Source organism: Tenrec ecaudatus, chromosome 7 (genome assembly GCF_050624435.1).
Source record: "Tenrec ecaudatus isolate mTenEca1 chromosome 7, mTenEca1.hap1, whole genome shotgun sequence".
NCBI classification, from domain to species: domain Eukaryota; kingdom Metazoa; phylum Chordata; class Mammalia; order Afrosoricida; family Tenrecidae; genus Tenrec; species Tenrec ecaudatus.
The window spans coordinates 158,341,079-158,355,267 of record NC_134536.1 but is presented as its reverse complement, the minus strand read 5'-3'; the positions used below and the strand labels follow the sequence as shown (position 1 = coordinate 158,355,267).

The window sequence follows — 14,189 nt, the reverse complement described above, 5'->3', positions numbered from 1 at the left end:
GTATGAGCGGACTTCTACTTTGAACATGGCACCAAGACTCCACACACAATTGAATGGTCACATTGTCCTGCTTCTTCCATCGGGCAGGTTCAGTACGCTACTTTGGATTCAATATGTGTGATCTTGTTCCAGGAGAGTGTGTACACATAGCACCAGATTTTGTTAGTTTCCGTCCCAAAGAATTGGTGGAGCACTCCTAGACTCTCTTATATAGATCAGAGACTGCCTTAGCCATATCCTTTTACTGCCTTAGCCCGGCAGCAACTGCTTCAGGTTTCTCATCTTCCTGCTGGACCAATGGTTCACCAGTGATATAATCAATGCCATGGACATGAGATGGGTTGACGTCCAGGTTAGATACTTACCACTAGGAGGGTGAACCAAATGCTGGCTGAGATGAACTTTGAGCGTTTCAAATGCAATGTTCTGAGTGGTCACTCAATCCAGCTCACAGATTCGGTCCAGAGCTTCAGCTTGTACTAAAATCCTAGGGAAACCATCGGGTAGCCAGTGCTGGCTGCGCCTGTTCTCCAGCTCCAACGCCATTAGGTGTGTGATCACATGGACTGGAACCCAACGACCGTTCCCTATGTACTGCTTAACCAATGGCCGTGTTTGCCTTGATGTTCTTCTGCAAAAAGTGACCACTGGAGTGATAGTGATGCTGGGGGTCAAAGTTCCAAGACAGCGGGCCCAGGAAGGAGTCCCGAGCACTAGGACCGTTATTTCTTCTTTCCTTGTCCCTAGCATCCTCACCAGAGTTGAATAATTCTATTTATGGTTGCTTACTTTGACTTACTTTTATTTCATTCGTTTCCATTTTTATTGGGAGCTCTTCAAGATATGACAATCCACAGGTCAATTAGATCGAGCATGACTGTAAAATTGTTGCCACCCTCATTAAAAAAACACATTTTCCTTCTTCTTTCACTCTTTGATTTCAGCTCCCCTTTATGCCCGCCCTCCCTCCCTACTCCCCTAAGTACCATTGTGATTACATTAAATATTATTATTGTTGTTATTCCTTTTTTTCTACCATCCAATCTATCCGTTCACCTTCCAGTCTGTTATTCGTTCCCCTCAGGTGGTGTCCATTACTCACCCCCCTCTTCCCTTCTCTCTTTCTGTATTTTAAGGGCATTGTTACTCTGGTTATTATTTCTGAAGGGTTTATCTATCTTGGACTTCATGCATCGATGATCTTAATTATACCAATGGACATATGCAGGTCCAACAGGATTAATGAGGTAAAGCTAAGACCATAATAATAGAGGGAGGAAATAATAAAGAACTAGAGGATAGTTACATGTTTCAGCAGTACTATTCTGTACCCTGGATATATCATCCCTTCTGTGTGGTCCTTCTGTGAGGGACTGGCCAGTTAACTTACAGGTAGCCTTTGGGTCTCCACTTTGCCTATGCATCTCCATGTCAATTTAGTTGCTTGTTTTTAAACTTCTTATACCTAGCCCCATCGACATCTGGTGTGCTTCTTCCATTTGGGCTCTTTTGCTTCCCTGATGGAAGACCACTTGTTTAACTACAAGCCTTTCAGACCCCTAGAGACATATCTTTTGATAGCGAGGCACCATCAGCTTTCTTTACCGCATTTGTTTATGCACCGATTTTGTTTGCAGTGATTGTGTCGGGAAGGTTAGTATCAGATATCGCCCCATAATTAGAACAAACTGTTCTTGTACTGAGGTAAGATTTAAGTAGAGGCCCAAAGTCCATCTGCTTCCTTGATTTATATTTATATATATAATATATATTCCTGGATTTATATATAAATATATATTTATATAAATATATTATATATTTATATTAACATATATTTATATAAATATTCCTTGATTTATACCTAGATACACACATATATATGATATGTGTGTACACACACATATGATTTATATATATCGCAATCATATGTGTACATACATACACATACATCTTTATATACACATATCTATATTTATACTTATATATAAATTTTACTTTCATGTTTTTTCCTCTATTTCTTTTTTCTTTCTTCCTGTCCCTCTATTATGTTTACCTATTGTTCGCCTCTCAGTCATTCCTCTCAGATACATTTCTATTGATCGAGCATGACCAGGAGGACTACCCCTCATTACCATCACTTTTAGATCCTTGGCTATTTCCCTGTCCCTGTTATTATTGTCTCATCACTCCCCTTCCCTCATCTTCACCTCTCCCATGTCTCGCCACCCCCTCCCCACCTTCTGTCCTATTGCCATTTCCTTGGAATTGTTTATCCTGCCTATTTTATATAGACGTCAAAAGAGAAACTCCAAAACCCAAACACACCCACACACACAAGGAGCCCATGAACATAGTTCCATGTCTAGCTATGGTCTTGCCCCTGAGTAGATGAGCATCCGTCTATTAAACAGTGATCAGACCCTCATAAAATTCATCAGTCCAATCCCCTTTCCTTTTGGGGATCCATATCACAAGACCCTCTTACCCAACAGTACTTTGCCCTTTTAGTGTTTGTGTCCAAGGGGGTGTGCCTTCTACAAGCCCCCATGGGTCGTCCTGTAGTCAAGGTTGGAGCTGTCTAGTGATCCACTCCTTCCCACCCCCCCCAACCTGTTGCACCTTTCACTTCCAGTGTGACCCCCTTTTGAACATCCCCCAACCAGTTCAGATGAAGTGCCAGGCGATGCCCTACCCTCTCCCTAGTCAGATGTCTGTTATCGAGACCCCTCAGGGCCTTTTGCTCCCATTGCTGGTCTGTTGCACTCCCCTCTTAGTTTGCCCCCATGTGGGCTGGTCAGGCTGGCTGCTCTCCCTGGGCTGTATCTTCAGTGGTGTCCTCTGTAACACTGTCATCTATAGAGGGATGCCGTGTCTTGAGCTGGGGCTGCCCCTGTAGTTCTCTCAGCAGAAATGCTGCTCCGAGCGAGAACATCACACTCACGGCTTGCTGCATCGGCATGAGATCTGCTCTCTCTCCCTTTCCTGTGGACACGTAACAATACCCATTCCCTGGGATGGATTGGTGCGGTGTTCCCCTATTGCCCTCTCTTGTCTTCCCCCACTACTCTGTGAGGAAGAAAGGCATATGTGGCAAGGGGGCCAGGGGAGATGTTTTTCCATACCATTGCTATCTGTATTAAATTTTTTTGATGACTTATGCATTGTTGTACTTAGTTTGGTTTTTGCCATGGAATATCTGGTCCTCAGCTCAGGAAGTGTGCATTATGTACACTTTCCCCTGTGCCCGTTCTCTTGCTTCAACTTTCTTCAGTGGACTCATGTTGTACGTGTCCTTTTGTGCTTGTCTAGTTTCTCTCAGCATAATTACCTTCCAACTTCTTCTATGAGACAAGGTACCTCATCATTTCTTCCGTTCTTTAGGGATGCCTAGTACTCCATTGTGTGTATATACACCAGTGTGTTTTAATCCATTCATCTATTGATGGAAATTTAGGCTGCTTCCAATTCTTTGTGATTGTGAACTGGGCAGCATTGTACATCGGAGTATAGATGTCTCATCATAGCCTGTTTCTTATTTCTTCTGAGTAGATGCCCAGTAATAGAATTGCTGGGTGAGGTAGTTCATTTATGGTGCTAACCTGGCCAATAAACACACGTGGGGTTAGTTGAAGGGCGGAGGGATAAATGGCTTGGTGAACCTCACCTTTCTGGATCTCGGGTCTCTTGCTTTCTGATGGTCTGACCAGCATGCAGCTGACTTAGCCAGTTCCCTGCTCTAGCGGGTAAGGCTCACTTCCTGCAAGACATCCCCAAGGAGAAGTCACATGGACCTACCCCGATGCAGCCCTGGGTGCTGAAGCAGCTATGTGGAGACCCCTGCCAGTGCTGAGATGCTTACACATTCACTGACTCGGGTTTCCTCCTGCAGTTGACATCACTGCATGTGTTTTGTGAGATGGAGGAGGACTTTGTGGATTGGTGTCAGACATATGAGTTAATGTTGGACTTGTGAGCTTGGGCAGCACTGGGTTGGGATGTTTTCTTGATGTACACCTAACCTTTCTATAAAACTCTCACTTATACATGAGTTTCTGTGGATTTGTTTCTCTAAAGTATCCAGACTTTCACACTGGGTCATAAGGTAATTTGATTTCCATCTGTTTTAGGTATCACCGAATTGCTTTCTCCTGTGACTGTACACATCTACAAGACGACCAGCAGTGAGTGAGAGTTCCTCTCTCACCATACCCCCTGCAAAATTTGTTGCTGTGTGTTTTCTTTAATTTGGCTATCCTTGTAGGTGTTAGGTGGTATCTCATGGTTGTTTTGATTTGCATTTTCTGGATGGCTGATGATCAGGAACATTTTCTCATATGTTTATTGGCCATTCGGGGGGCATCCTCCTTTGTGAATTTTCTGTTCAAGACTTTTCCCCACCTCCTCAGTGGCCTGTTCATTTTTTTTGAACAGTAAAGTTGCAGGGTTCTGTAGAAATGAGGCCTTTGTCTGCTATGTCATTACTAAACTTCTCCCAGTCTGTGGGCTCTCTCATAACTCTCTTTATGAAGTCTTTGATGCACACTAATGTTTTACCTTTAGTATGTCCCACACATCTATGTTCTCTTCCTCTGGGTGAGTACCTGTTAGCCCAGGTATTCCATAAGTTAACGTTCTTAGTTTTGTCCTATTTTTTCATTGATGAGCCTCATAGTTTTGGGTCTGTGATCCACCTTGAATTTGTCCTTGTGTATGGGCTGAGGTAAAGGTCTTGGTTCGTTCTTCTGCAGGTTGACATCTAGTTAAAACATTTGTTAAAAAGGACATCATTTTCCCATTTATTTGGGTGGATTTGGAGGGGGAGGGGCTTATCAAAGATCAGTTATCTGGATTCTGCTGTTTTTATTTCTGGATTTTCTGTTCTTATCCACTGGTCTGAGTATCTATCATTTTACCAGTAAAATGCTGTTTTGACAACAGTGGCTGTATAAAAAGTTTTAAAGATAGATAATGCAAGTCCTCCCACTTTATTCTTGTTCTTGAGAAGTTGTTTGCCTATTCTGTTTCTTCTGTTGCTATATGAAATTGGTAGCCAATTTTTCCATTTCTTTGAAAGATGATGCTGGTATTATATCGGGATTGCATTGAACCTACATAGTGCCTTAGGTAGGATTAACATCTTGACAATATTGAGTCTACCAATCCACGTGCATGAGACATATTTCCACTTGTGAAGGTCTATTTTAGCGCTGGAATGTTGGCCTCCAGTAGCAAAGGAGACAGGTGGGGGCAAAACCGTGAATCCAAAGTGGTGGTGGCCAGGCAGTAGGCCTTGAAGTGGTTGTGGTAGGCAGGGGAGGCGGCATCAGTGGGTGGAGGTTGAGCCACCAGCCTCAAAGAGACGTGGCAGGCAGTGGGGAGGATCGTGTTTGTGGACTGGGGTGGGGCTGCAGCAGCAGGTGGGGATGGAGTGCTGGCTGTGAAGTGTTGGAGTTGGGGGTGGGTTGGGACTGGGAGCCTTGAAGCAGCACCAGCAGATGGGGTGTGGGGGCAGAGCTGAGGGCCCGAAATTTTGGGTGGGGAATGGGGCCGCTAGACTGCAAGTGGGTTTGGGCGAGTGAGGCAGGCAGAAGTAGCCCAGGGACCAAGCCACATGTCACTGTATCTCAGCAGAGCAAGTGGGAGGGGCAGAGTAGGTCAATGCCTTGGGGAAAATCTGTCCACTTGCTGGTACAGACCCCTACGGGGGGCTTCAAGGCCCCATTGGACATCCCGGACCCACTACTCAGTGCCCTATTCCCCAAACCAGCAATCACTGGTGGAACTCTGGATGCAGTTACCTCTACCTTGCAGTCATCTTCCTAGAAGTCTGAGTTACCTTTTTTTATTGAACAATTTTACATCTATATTTATAAAATATATTAATAGTTTTCTTTTAGTATCTTTGATGTCACAGGATGGGTTGGGAAGTGTTTCCTCTTCCCAGGCTAGATTCAGAAGCGGACTTGGAACAAGGAATATCATTGCTGATGTCAGATGGATCTTGGTTCAAAGTAGCAAATACAAGAAAGATGTTTACTTATGTTTTATTGACTATGCCATGGCATTCGACTGTGTGGGTCATAACAAAGTATGGATAACTTTGAGAAGAATAGGAATTCCAGAGCACTCGTGTTTATGGAGAACTTGTACATAGATCAAGAGGCAGTTGTGTGAGCACAACAAGGACATACCACATGGTATAAAATCAGGAAAGGTGTGCTCCTGGGTTATGTCCCCACATCATACTGGTTCACTCTGTATGGTGAACAAATAACCAGAGAAACTGGCTTATCTGAAGAAGAATGTGGCAACAGGATTGGAGAAAGGCTTATTAACAACTTGTGATATGCAGTTGACACAACCTTGCTTCCCGAAAATGAGGAAGACTCGAAGCACCCGTAGATGAAGTTCAAGGACTTCAGTCTTCAGTATGGATTGCAACTCAATGTAAAGAAAACTAACATTCTCACAACTGGAAAAATTAGCAACACCATGGTAAGTGGAGAAAAGACTGAAGTTGTCACAAATTTTGACTTGTGTGGATCCAAAAACAATGCTTATGGCAGGTGCAGCCAAGAGATCAAAAGATGTGTTGCATTACATAAATCTAAGGTGCACCTGACCAAGTCATGGTATTTTTGATTTCTTCATATACATCTGAGTGTTGGACATTGAATAAGGAAGACTATTGAAGAATTGATGCATTTAAATTGTGGTGCTGGGGATGAATATTGAAAGTCCCATGGACTGCCAAAAGGGCAAACAAATCTGCCTTGGAAGCAATATGGTCAGTGTGCAAGGATGGTGAGATTTTTGTCTACATACTTTGGACGTGTCAGGTGAGCCCAGCCCCTGGAGAAGGACATCATGTTTGGGAACGTGGAGGGGTATTCAAAAAGAAGAAGGCTCTCTGGAAATGGAATAACCCCATGGTTGTAACAATGAGCTCAAGCAAAGAACAATTTTGAGGATGGCATAGGTAGGATCATGTGGCAGTGCTTTATTCTGTTATGCGTAAGGCTGTAATGAGTCAGAACAGAATCAATGGCACCTAAAAAAACAACAATAACATAGAATATTGGGGACTACAATTGATCATAGTACTCCTTCATAAGCCTATTTTTTTCTTCAGGGTCAGGAGTGAATTCTTCACATTTCTTTCTGTTATTAACTTCCAATTTCATTCTATTGTTAGTGGATACTATACTTTGCATTACTTCTACTCTTTTAAATTTATGGAGGTTAGTTTTATGGCCTACCCTATGGTCTATCCTGGAGAATGTGCCATGCTTATTTGAGAAACATGCATTTTAGGGTACTCTATAGATATCCACTAAATCTAGTTGGTTTTTGGTGTTGTCCAAGCCTTCCATTTTCTTGTTTATCTTCTATCAAGTTATTTGATCCATTACTGAAAGTGGGCACATGGAAGTCTTCAACTGCTATTGTTGAATTGCCTATTTTCTCCTTTATTGCCCCCAGTTCATAGAGAAGAGTAGGTAATGAGGTCATTGTTCAGCCAGCACTCTTTGGACCTGCTTATTACAACACAGCCTGGGTTTACTGAGGAAGGAAATTGGGAGCAATCACTCCTTATTAACAGGCATAGAGTGGGTGACTCTTTATTTCTCAGTTAAACATGAATTAAGCCAACATATTTACTACCAATTTCCACGTAATGTGCTTCCCTCAAATACTGTCAGTCAGGCCATGAGGCCCTCATTTTTCCTTTTTCCAGGAAGTCATGTTTCTGTAAGCACCTTATCCCTTTTTCAAAACTATCAAGAATTGTGTAGGGCTTGAGGTGCCATACCATTTGTAAGCTACTACATTAACATATGCATTAATTATCTGTTGCTCAGTAATAACAAAAATAATGCAATAAGATCATGGAGAAATTTAATGAAAAGATAGTAGCATTTTCCCAAGTACTTTTGGAAGTCACCTTCTATTGCCTGCCTTAAAGCCATCAGCTTAAAGAAACAGAGATAAACTAGTTTGCAGTTTCTATGGGTCCACGGTTTGGACATAGCTCACATGTTTCTCCCAAGGATACTATCAAGGTGTTGGCTCGGACTGGGTTCATATATGAAACTCAACTAGAGAAGGGTCTGAATTTAGGGTCATGTGGCTGGTGGAAGGGCTTGGTTTTTAGAAGGTGGTAGACTGAGGGCTGTATTCCCTGTGGGGTGCCAGGTATAGCTAGCTCTCTGTTCCTTACAACATGGGCCTTCTCAGCTTGGCTCTTTGCTTCCTCAAGACCAGAAAGGAGGCACTCTCTGAAAAATAGACTGCACAATCACATGAAACATAGTTATGAACACATACTCATCTTTGCCCCACTAATTTTTCCATATTTTATTAAATATGCCTATTGAGCATGCAAGCCATACATTCCACCCACATCCAATGGGACACAATTATACAAGGGCATGGACACTGGAATATGGGGACTATGGAAGGACTTTAGAGTTTCTGTGGAGAGTCTGCATAATTTAATGAGTTTGGGGAGTACTCTCGAGGAGGTTCCTAAGTCAGAGACAAAGTATACTGTTACTGACAGGAATAGCAATAACCAAAGTAGTAGCATTTGTTTCATTCTTTGAATTCTATTTTTCAAAGAGGGCAAGGCCCAGAGGGCCGTTATGATACTGCACATGCTATGGAGTGTTAGAAGAGAGAAACTCTGAACTTAGAACACATCCATCTTTTATAATAGAGTAAACCTGTCAGAACTTTGAACTGAAGAGAGATATCATCTTTATTGCACTGAACATAAGAAGACCTGCCATTGCTCTGAAGGGAGGCCCTAGGTCTGTCTTCCACGATCAGTATGCAGCCATCCTCGAATAGGTTGTCTGAAGCAAATTCTGTCAGTGCCACTGTTTGAAATACGCGTGGAAATCTGATACTCATGGAGTCTAATCTTCCCAACAGGCAAATATTGACTTGCAGGACAATTCCTATGTATCATTCAAAACGAAACAAAACATGTATCACATCACTCTATTGAATGGCTGAATCCAGGACAAGAGATTCAAAGTCCTATGGATGCTCTTGGGAAGGAACGTTACATTGGTGTTCCAGTATCTGTTTCTAGATACTTTGTCTATTTGTTTTCTCAGAATATCCTGTTCTTAGATAGTTTGACAGGTTCCTTATTTCTGATGTCTTCCTTCCTACAAATTGAATAAAAAATACAGCAGGATCAGGAAATAAAAATGAAAAACTCTCTAATAAAAAGACTCATACAATTAATTTCCTCAAATAAGAATGGCATACGTTTCCATTTTCCAACTTTTAATATCACAACTCTTTTTATCTCATGGGTTGTATATGTATTGAATATACTTTTTAATCTCATGGATTATATATGTATGAATATATGTATGTTGCATAGTACCAACTTTTACAGAGGGAACACTTTATTCTTCTTCATCTTTACAACTTATATTAAGATCCCTGCACATTAGTCCTATGATAAAGCTTATCTCTTAATATGAATGAACAATTCAAATTTCATTTTTGTAGAGTTATTTAAAGTAAAGATGTAAGTTGATGTCTTCCCCCTCTCATTTTCCAGTTCCTGTTATTGAGACAGACCCTTAGTCCCCAATCCGTCACATTTGGTAAGAGGCTGGCTCACGATCTTTTCTATCATTTGTATATACACGTTCAAGACTGAAAAAAAATACAGTTCCAAATCCACTTGACATTTGTAAAGCTAATTAGGTTGTACATTTGTTTTCCAGCCTTATGTTCGGCCTATATGTACTATATTACAAAAATAAGGCAGAAAGGAATTCATGCAATGGTGGTTAAAACATTTGTCTTTGTATTGTTGTTGTATAATGAAGAATCTTTGGATATGATTTGGGGCTGTTCTGCTCCCTTCTGAATATTTATATCCTAGCTATTGCCTCTACATTATAGACATCTCTTCCTTAATAATGACCACTTAGTGCACCCAAAGAACAGTACAAGAACATTCCAAGTAGCTTTATTCACTGTGACTTCAAACTGGAAAAAGGATAGATAAATTGTATTACATTCATATCATGAATTATTACACATCAATTAAACGGACAAATATCCACAAACTGTCATTGAAGTATAAAGGCAAATAGTTATACAGGAGAACCAAACAGATATGTCAGTCAACTATTGAGTGAAAAACACTAAATACAAAGGAGTCATGTTATTGCATTTATTAGAAGTTTAAAGATGGACAAAACTATGAATTGAGAGAAGCATATCTGATATCTTTTTTAAACTTTTGACAAATACTATTCTCCATGTTGGTTTTATTTTATTTTCATTCTTACTTGCAGTATACGAAAGTACTTTTGTGCACACACACACACACACAGTGGCGTATTGTTATCAGTCTTTTAATTTGTAAAGTTCTGGAACGGTGTCAATAGTTATGCATTTGGCTGTTAATTGTAATGAAGTTCCAGTTCATCTAGAGGTACCTCAGAAGAAAGGCCTAGCAATATACTTCTGAAATTTCAGCCATAAAAACCCTATGGAGCAGAGTCGACATTGATGGACGCAGGGTTAACATGAGTAGGAATTATATTTTTAACATCCTCCCTTCCCCTGTCCCATTTTTAAAAATCATGTTATTTCAACAGAATTTAAAAAGGCAAATGCTTTATTTTTAAACCATAATTCTTAAACTTGCTCAAGTCTCAGACAAACCAAGTAAATGTTCCATGAGAGTCTTTTATCACCATGACCCCATTTGTCTTTTAGTTGTCTGAAGTTAGTTACCCAATACTGTCTCAATTAGAGGCATTGGGAACTATAATCTGTTACGTTGTGTGTGTGTGCACACATGAAACAGTGTTGTTGCTGTGCTGGTTGCTGTTGAGCTGATTTTGACTAATGTTGATCACATGCAGATAGAGTAGAATTGTGCCCCAGAGGCCTTTCAAGGCTGTGACATTTTGAAAGCAGATCATCAGCCATTTTTCCAAGGTACCTCTGAGTGGGTTTAAACTGGTAACCTAAGGGCTAGTAGTCCGTGTTGAACTAGTTACCTCTATACTTGAATGGCAGTTTGTCTGGGTATAAAAAACTGATTTCTTTGTGGGCTTTGTAATCATTGCCTTAATGTCTTCTAGCATCAAACGTAGTATTTCTTTGTAAATGACTTGATCTTATACCTGGCTCCCCAAATTGTTATTATTTTTAAATCTTATAAGGTTAGCATCTTCTAGGGTATGTATTAAGTAGAAAATATAGTTTTATAATTGATAGTTTTATGATTAAAACCAAACCAAACCCACTGTTGCCAAGTTCATTCTGATTCACAGCAACCATATAGGGCAGAGTAGACTGATGTCTAGAATCTCCAAGACTGCAAAACTTTATGGGAGCAGCCAACCTCATCTTCTTTCTGAGAAGCACCTGTTAGACTCGAACCACCAGTATTTATATTAGAAGCCTAACAAAAAACTCAATACATATGCCACCAGAAGCCCTTATTTTCATTAGTTTTAAACATATTTCTTTCATGTGGTGTGTCTTTTACTGGATAAAGTAACATCCTTTATAATTTTGAAAACTTGAAATATCTCTTTATTTTCTTGAAAGACACAAATCATTTAGACATTAGACTTTCTATACTTGTTGTAATTACTAACCAGTTTACCTCTAAGATTTTAACACTTCAAAATTCTGTCTCATTTTGTTTGCTTTTGCTCATTTCTGCCACTCATATCCCTCTTCTGCTTCCCATAGAGTTAGTTCTCTTTTATGTTACTTCTAATTTAAGGTAATTTCTATATTACTATCTATTCTTCTACTTTTTTGCTGAGTTTTCAAACTCACGTTAGTTCACAAGACCTTCCTTGGTATGTAATTTAACTTGGCATTTCCCCTCTTTGGTACTTATTTTCTTAAATATTTTTGTAATCTTATGCTAGTTTTTTTTTAAATTAAAGAGAGAATTCCACCCCACCCCCCCCCTTGGTAATATAAGGTGGAGACAAAATCACGTTCCAGCTTTGCAGGAATTCTAGGAATTTTTTAAGGCAATTTTACTTTATCTTTTAATCTATTACACTCAAGGCAGCTGAGATTATTAGTAGAGAACTGCTCACAATGCAAATATACTCTCTTCTTTCCTTTGTTGTGTATGTTGCTTTTTGTAGCACAACAAACTACCCTGAAATGCAGTGGCCACTTATTTGTTGTCAAAGTCTGTTGGTCACATTGAGCTCTCATTTATTTGTTTGGAGGAAGTTGGCTGATTTAGATTTGGCTTGGCTTGTCATAGTTTTTCTCTATATGCATTTCATGTTCCTCATGGGACCAACCTGCGAGAATGAGTACATATTTCTCCTGAAGACACCAGTAGTATAAGAAGACACAGGTACAAGCATAAGGACTCTTGAGAAATAGTCAACATTAGCACATCTTATTTACCTTATTCCCTTGACCAAAGCAAGTCACAAGGTTAAGTCATATTCAAAGAATGCGGAAATAGACCGCATCTCTTACATGATCATTTATATATATATAAATTTATATATTTATAAATTTATATATATGATCATATATATATATATATATCTCAGCACTAAGAGTGTAAGAGTGGGAATCGACTCAATGGCAGTGTATTTGGTTTTTGGTTTTTCTTTAATGACAAGAACTGAAAATGTCACATGAAAAAGAATGTGAATGCAGGGCAGGAGAATTTGAGACTTTCCCACTATTTACCCGATTTACCATACACAGTACACTTCCTGCAAAAATAGCTTGTCTTGTTGATTCTCCTCTATTCCCCAAACTATCTTTTTTACATGCCTTTGTGCTAATAAGTTCAAGGAATTTCTCACTGCTAGCTGTGCACCTGTCCCTTAAGTTCTTAACAAGGCAGAGTTCTAACATGACCTGATTGTTCCTCACCTTCTGAAGAATTCCTTGATTGAAGCCCCTTGGAGACCTTCAGAAATGGTGTGATAATCAATATCCGTATTTTAAGTTTGGAAATACCATGTTAACCAGTGAAAGAGACGTAAAACACACAGAGTTGTTGGTTTTGCCGCTCTGTCTGTGACGAGTTTTGGAGACACGAACTCTGTTGATTTTCCTGATATCTGGTGTCTTCTTGAAATCAAGGTGTCTTCTCTGAAGAGTTTGACCTTCATTCCATTCAGCATCTCTTCTTCATCCATTGTGATTTGGGTTTATTAAAGAGTCTCTGGGTGGAGAAAATGGTTAAAAAGCGTGGCTGCTAACTGAAAGACCGGGGACAGGAATCCACCCAGAAATACGTAGGAAGAAAGATCTGGTGAGATCTACCTCTAATAAAATCCACCATTGCAAGTTTTATGGAGCACAGTTCTGTTATGACACATATGGGGTTACCGTGACTAGGAAGTGACTCAATAGCAGATGGCTGGTTAAAAAACAGAGCTTTTCGTTTGTGTGTTTGAATTTTGTTTCCATTCATGTGCTTTTGGAGGATTTCCCCCCACCCCCTCACCGCCGGTCATTATAAAACTGTAAGTCCTCACTTTGTTCTTTACATTTCTATCTCTATTTGCTTCCACTGGCCTCTGGCTTTAGAACGTGTGGGAAACTTAATGAAGTCCAGTGACATGCTAAGAGAATTAAACTAAAGTTTTTTTGTTCAGTTTCCGTAGAAATTTATTATTAACCGCCCCCCCCTGTAGTTAATTATAACCATGAAAGTATTTTGGAAGCACAGCTTATATGCTAGTTTATTTTAAACCGAATGGGCTCCAAGAAAAGCTGTCTTTATTTCTCAATTACCATGATGTTTGAGATCACATGGACAAGCCAAGTGTTTGACCAGTCCTACTTTGACCAACCCCCCTCTTACAGAGATCCAGTCTAATATGCCCAACCCAAGAGGCAGTAAGTGTAGCAAAGAGCTTGGGTTCTGAATTTAGAATGCCTATGTTTTTACCCCCGTTCCACACTTACTGTGTGATCTTGGGACATTTTTTCTCATCCTCTGTAGACTGCCTTTCCCTAATCTGTTGAGATTAATACACATGTAAATATCTGATACTGTAGCGTCCTGAGAACTAATCTTGAGAACACTTATGATCTGATTAAATGGAATAATCCATGCCAAATATTTAACATAGCATCTTCCAGATAGTGAGCAGCAAATGAGTGGTATAAAGCCATGTGTTTACTATAATAAT

The 14,189-nt window shown here is 40.1% G+C and overlaps 1 pseudogene; it reads right to left on the bottom strand.

The window, feature by feature from the left end:
* Positions 1-89: 89 nt before the first annotated feature.
* Positions 90-13,187, bottom strand: LOC142452567 (adenylate kinase 4, mitochondrial pseudogene; annotated as a pseudogene).
* Positions 13,188-14,189: the final 1,002 nt, after the last annotated feature.